Source organism: Rutidosis leptorrhynchoides, chromosome 2 (assembly GCF_046630445.1).
Source record: "Rutidosis leptorrhynchoides isolate AG116_Rl617_1_P2 chromosome 2, CSIRO_AGI_Rlap_v1, whole genome shotgun sequence".
NCBI lineage: Eukaryota > Viridiplantae > Streptophyta > Magnoliopsida > Asterales > Asteraceae > Rutidosis > Rutidosis leptorrhynchoides.
Window position 1 is genome coordinate 86,876,681 of NC_092334.1, and position 6,625 is coordinate 86,883,305.

At 29.7% G+C, this 6,625-nt stretch overlaps 1 non-coding gene across 1 annotated transcript; it reads left to right on the plus strand.

Moving 5' to 3' along the window:
- Positions 1-367: 367 nt before the first annotated feature.
- Positions 368-474, plus strand: LOC139894974 (small nucleolar RNA R71). The gene has a single exon (XR_011775446.1). It is a non-coding gene; the product is annotated as a small nucleolar RNA R71 (small nucleolar RNA).
- The last annotated feature ends 6,151 nt before the right edge of the window (positions 475-6,625 follow it).

Sequence of the window (6,625 nt, forward strand, 5' to 3'; positions counted from 1 at the left end):
CTCACGTTGTTCCATCGTTTGTTCAATGTGACAGTCTTTCATTAAGTGTGGTCCACCGCATTGCTCACAACTGATTCGTATTGCGTGAATATCTTTATTCATCTTTTCCATTCGTCTCTCGAAAGCATCTATTTTTGCTGAAACGGAATCAAAGTTATGGCTAGAATCGGCTCTAGCCGCTTTAGATGAACGATATATATCTTTCTCTTGGTGCCACTCATGAGAGTGGGAGGCTGTGTTATCAATAATTTTGTAAGCTTCAGTTGCGGTTTTCTTCATAATGGAACCACCAGCTGTTATGTCGATGTCTTTTCTTGTAGCAACATTGACACCTTGGTAAAATATTTGTACTATTTGATAAGTGTCTAAACCATGTTGAGGACATCCTCTCAACATCCTTCCGAATCTTGTCCATGCCTCATATAATGTTTCATTTGGCTTTTGCGCGAACGTAACAATTTCTCCTTGAAGTCTCACGGCTTTAGATGCCGGAAAGAATCTTTGAAGAAATTTTTCAACTAAGACATCCCATGTGTCAATCGCCCCTTCAGGTAACGATTCTAACCAATCTTTGGCTTCTCCCTTTAAAGTCCAGGGAAATAACATGAGATAGATCTGCTCATCTTCCACTTCTCGGATTTTGAATAGTGTACAAATTCTTTTAAACGTACGAAGATGTTCGTTGGGATCTTCTTTTGGCGTACCACTATATTGGCACTGATTAGTTACCATATGTAGAATTTGTCCTTTGATTTCATAATCTGGAGCATTAACTTCTGGCTTAATAATGGCGTGACCTTGGCCCGTGCGTTTAGCTCTCATTCGATCTTCCATACTTAGAGGTTCCGTTACTTCCATAATTGAATTCGTTGAATACGAATCACTAGAGGACTCTGATTTAACGGTTTGTGGTTCAGGATCTTGGAATTGTCCTTGAATATCCTCCAGTTTCTTAGTTGTGAAATCGGGTTCAAAAGATGGATTGTCAGAAATTTGAATTGGAGTATTTGTTCGACTGGATGATGATTCTAAAGAAAAATCAACGGCGACAATATTTGTTAAATGTCTTGATCGAGTTACAGGTGGTGAACGTATAAAAGGTGGTGAACGTCTTGCTCGGTGCATTCACTGAATATCCTATTAGTTTTTAAAAGGAAAGAAAAATTATAATAAGTTATCCAATCAATAGACTTTTCTGATTTTGCCCACATTTCGAATAGCCAAAAGATGCAGCAGAGGGGCAGGATTCGTTTGGTCTCAATATAATTGAGTACTGTTTGGCTCCAATAACCCGGTCCACGTACAAATCCAACTATTACTACGAACCAGAAAATTTTGATGTCTATCAATTTAACCACTTAAAATAAATTTTCGTAATTTTAAGAAATTTAGAGAAGAAGTAGAAAAAATTCTAAGTCCTAAAAACTAGAATGGCGAGAAATAAGAAAGAAATAGATTGCCCGTCGAAAAATGTCGAAAAATAAAAGGTCGAAAAATAGGCGTCGAAAAATAAAAATAAGAAAGTAGCGCGAAAAACGGCGTCGCAAAATTCTAAAGCACCTAAATCTTAGTCTAAGGAATAAGCACTTAAGGGATTTTACGGCAAACCTAAAAATTCTAGAAATAAAAATAACTATGCAAAACTAAACTTAATACTAAAAATTGTAACTATAGTCTAAAAATCTAAAGGTAATAAAACTTAAAAAAAAAATTATTATTTATTATTTTTTAAAAAAATATTTTTTTTTTTAATTTTTTTTTTTTTTTAAAACGAATTTTTTTTTTACAAATTTTTTTTTTTTTTTTTTTTAAAAACGAATTTTTTTTCTTAAAAAAAAACGTTTTTTTTTACAACTTTTTTTTTTTTTTTTTAAAAACGATTTTTTTTTTACAAATTAATAATTTTTTATAATTATTATTTTTTTTCAAAACTTTTTTTTTTTAATTCATTTACTATTCATGAATAGTAAATGAAAAGAAATTAATTAATTTACTATTCACATGAAAGCGACATGATAGAAATTATTAATTACAAGTTACATAATATACCCCTGAAGTATTTAATAAATACGACTTTTTAAAATTTTACGTATCAAATTTTGATTCTAAAATATTATTATATTATTATATTCTATTTCAATATTATTATATTATTATATTTTATTTCAATATTATTATAATTAAAAATATAGCGTTTTAGCGCTCCCCGGCAGCGGCGCCAAAAACTTGATGTGTGCAGCGGGGTGTACTAAATAGTATTAATTTTTACTACAAAATGCGACGAAATATTACACAAGTTTTATTTATTTATTTATCGAGTGGATATACCTAAACCTTGCTACAACACTTATAGGCAGTGTACCTAATCGTAGAGTAGTGTAGTTTTTAGTAAGTCCGGTTCGTTCCAAAGGGAGCTGGTGAAGTTAACGCTATATTATTAAGTTTATTTGTAAAAATATATATATAAATAAGTAGTAGTATTATTATAAAATGGGGGTTTTACCGTTTAATGACCGGTTTGTCGATTTTAAGCGTAAAAATAAATGACAAAAATTAAAGTGCGTAAAATAAATTGCGATAAATAAAATGACAGAAAATAAAATGACAGAAAATAAAAGTGCGATGAAAAATACAATAAAATAATTATGCTTATTTAAACTTCCGTAATCATGATGTTTAACGTTTTGATTTTAATTAATTGTTACTCGGGTTAATTGTCCTTTGTCATGGTTTATTTGATACCTATCTGGTTTTTATCCATAATAGTCCATCGGTCATAAATATAAAGTGCGAGTGTCCTCGTCAAATTACCCTTATACCCGAAGTCAAATATTCCAACTAATTAAGGATTTAAACTGTGACGCAGTTATCACTTCTGTCAACAATTACACCAGTTATCACTGTATGTAATCTACCCCTGTTTTGATTAGATATGAATATTAATTTACCCACTTGATCAGTTTGAATAATCAATTACCCAACCCGAATAATTAATTAAATGATTATAATAGATTCCATATGAACGTCACTAAATAGGACAACCATAATCATTATTAATTATTAGGATAATTAATTTGAAGATAGGTTCGACAGACTCCAATGAGTTGTCACTCAATTAGACAATACCCCCCATCTATTAATAGTCAATAGTCCAATTTCCACAAGTGTCGGTCTTTTGCCCAAACCTTAATTATGGTACAAAATCCAATAACCCCGTCTTAATATTTAGTCAAACATCACGATTACTTCGGCTTAAATAAGCATAATAATGACTTAGCTACTAGACATTAATTTAAAAAGGAAGAACATAGCTTACAGTGGTGATTAATCGCGTAGCGTTACACGGACAGAGTTCCTACTTTAAAACCCGTAAAACATTTCTTACAATAACCCAATTATTATTAATCTTAAATTAAACTTAATATTATAAATATAAATATAAATTACATAAGAAAGAAATAAGATTGGAAAAAGGTGTATCTAAATCATCGATTTAGATGGCCTTTTATAGGCAAATGATAAATTGAAATTTTCACTTATGACCCCTGAACTATGCTCAATTAACAACTTTTTATTATTTAATATTATTCTTATTACTAATTATTTAAATATTATATTATATTCTTGTGCATAGTTGACTTGTACTTTTTACACCGTTGCGTCGAGCGTTGAGAGTTGGCTCGGGTACCGGTTCCGGATTTTCGAACGTCCTTTCGTATAATTTAATATCTTGTACTTTGCGTTTTGTAACTTGTACTCTTGTCATTTTTAGACGTTTCTCATCAATAAATTGAACCACTTTAATTGTATCTTGTACTTTTTAGCTTTTCGGACCTTTGTGTCTTCAATTCGTCGAATCTGCCTTTTGTCTTCGCACTTATTTAATATAAACAAATATTACTTGAAAATAGAACAATTGCAACTAAAATCTTGTCTTTCTTGAGGGATAATGCTATGAAATATATGTTCCTTTTTAGCCTTATCATACATATATATCAAAGTATGATCAAAATATAATTACAACCATTTTTATTATGTTTTAAAGATTTGAGTGTATTAAGTCAGCTGTCCTCGTTAGTAACCTACAACTAGTGTTCCACAGTTAGATGTACAGAAATAAATCGATATATATATTATCTTGAATCAATCCACGACCCAGTGTATACACGTCTCAGGCTAGATCACAACTCAAAGTATATATATTTTTGGAATCAACCTCAACCCTGTATAGCTAACTCCAACATTACTGCATATAGAGTGTCTATGGTTGTTCTAAATAATATATATACATGGGTCGATATGATATGTCAAAACATTTGCATAAGTGTCTATGGTATCCCAAGATTACATAATATATTAGAATACATGTATAATACAATATAAGTTAGTTATGATATGATTTGTATAGATTTGTTAAACATTTCCCGTAGCTAAAAAGATCAAAAATATCCAATCTTGTTTTACCCATAACTTCTTCATTTTAAATCCGTTTTGAGTGAATAAAATTGCTATGGTTTCATATTGGACTCTAATTTATGAATCCAAACATAAAAAGTATAGTTTTATAGTCGGAAAATTAAGTTACATGTCAATTACTAAAGAGGTAGTCATTTCCGTCGAAAGAACGACATCTTGATGACCATTTTGAAAAACATACTTTCACTTTGAGTTTAACCAAGATTTTTAGATATAGTTTCATGTTCATATGAAAAATCATTTTCCCAGAAGAACAACTTTTAAATCAAATTTTATCATAGTTTTTAATTATCCAAACCAAAACAGCTCCCGGTTTCACTACGACGGCGTATATTCGATTTTATGGTGTTCATCGTGTTTCCAGGTTTTAAATCATTAAGTTAGCATATCATATAGATATATAACATGTGTTTAGTTGATTTTAAATTTCAAGTTAGAAGGATTAAATTTTGTTTGCGAACAAGTTTATAATTAACTAAACTATGTTCTAGTGATTACAAGTTTAAACCTTCGAATAAGATAGCTTTATATGTATGAATTGAATGATGTTATGAATATCATTACTACCTCAAGTTTTCTGGATAAAACTACTGGAAATGAGAAAAATGGATCTAGCTTCAAAGGATCCTTGGATGGCTTGAAAGTTCTTGAAGCAGAATCGTGACACGAAAACAGTTCAAGTAAGATTTTCACTCGAAATAAGATTGTTATAGTTGTAGAAATTGAATCAAAGTTTGAATATGAATATTACCTTGAATTAGAAAGATAACCTACTATAAATAACAAAGGTTCCTTGATCTTAGATGATTACTTGGAATGGATTAGAAAGTTTGGAAGTAGACTTGCAAACTTGGAAGTATTCTTGATTTTTATGAAACTATACTTATGGAATTTATGAAGAACACTTAGAACTTGAAGATGGAACTTGAGAGAGATCAATTAGATGAAGAAAATTGAAGAATGAAAGTGTTTTTAGGTGTTTTTGGTCGTTGGTATATGGATTAGATATAAAGGATATGTAATTTTGTTTTCATGTAAATAAGACATGAATGATTACTAATATTTTTGTAATTTTATGAGATATTTCATGCTAGTTGCCAAATGATGGTTCCCACATGTGTTAGGTGACTCACATGGGCTACTAAGAGCTGACCATTGAAGTGTATATACCAATAGTACATACATCTAAAAGCTGTGTATTGTACGAGTACGAATACGGGTGCATACGAGTAGAATTGTTGATGAAACTGAACGAGGATGTAATTGTAAGCATTTTTGTTAAGTAGAAGTACTTTGATATGTGTCTTGAAGTCTTTAAAAAGTGTAAGAATACATATCAAAACACAACATGTATATACATTCTAATGGAGTCGTTAAGTCTTCGTTAGTCGTTACATGTAAGTGTTGTTTTGAAACCTTTAAGTTAACGATCTTAATTAATGTTGTTAACCCAATGTTTATTATATCAAATGAGATGTTAAATTATTATATTATCATGATATTATGATGTATGAATATCTCTTAATATGATATATACATTAAAATATCGTTACAACGATAATCGTTACATATAAGTCTCGTTTCATAATTCTTGAGTTAGTAGTCTTGTTTTTACATATGTAGTTTATTGTTAACACACTTAATGATATATTTAAATATCATTTTATCATGTTAAATATAGTGTTTCAATATCTTAATATGATACATATGTATTTAGTAGACGTTATCATAACGATAATCGTTATATATATCATTTCGAGTTTCTTAACTTAGTAATCTCATTTCTTATGTATATCACACATTGTTAATATACTTAGTGAGATATTTACTCATCATAACCTCATGTCAACCATATATATATATGTCTATATATACCACAACATGTAGGTTTTACAAATTTGTAACGTTCGTGAATCGCCGGTCAACTTGGGTGATCAATTGTCTATATGAAACTTATTTCATTTAATCAAGTCTTAACAAGTTTGATTGCTTAACACGTTGGAAACATTTAGTCATGTAAATATCAATCTCAATTAATATATATAAACATGAAAAAGTTCGGGTCACTACAACCTACCAATAAATTAATAAATTAATAATAAATTTATTTATTAAAAAATGACAATGTTATACGGATTATGTCAAATGG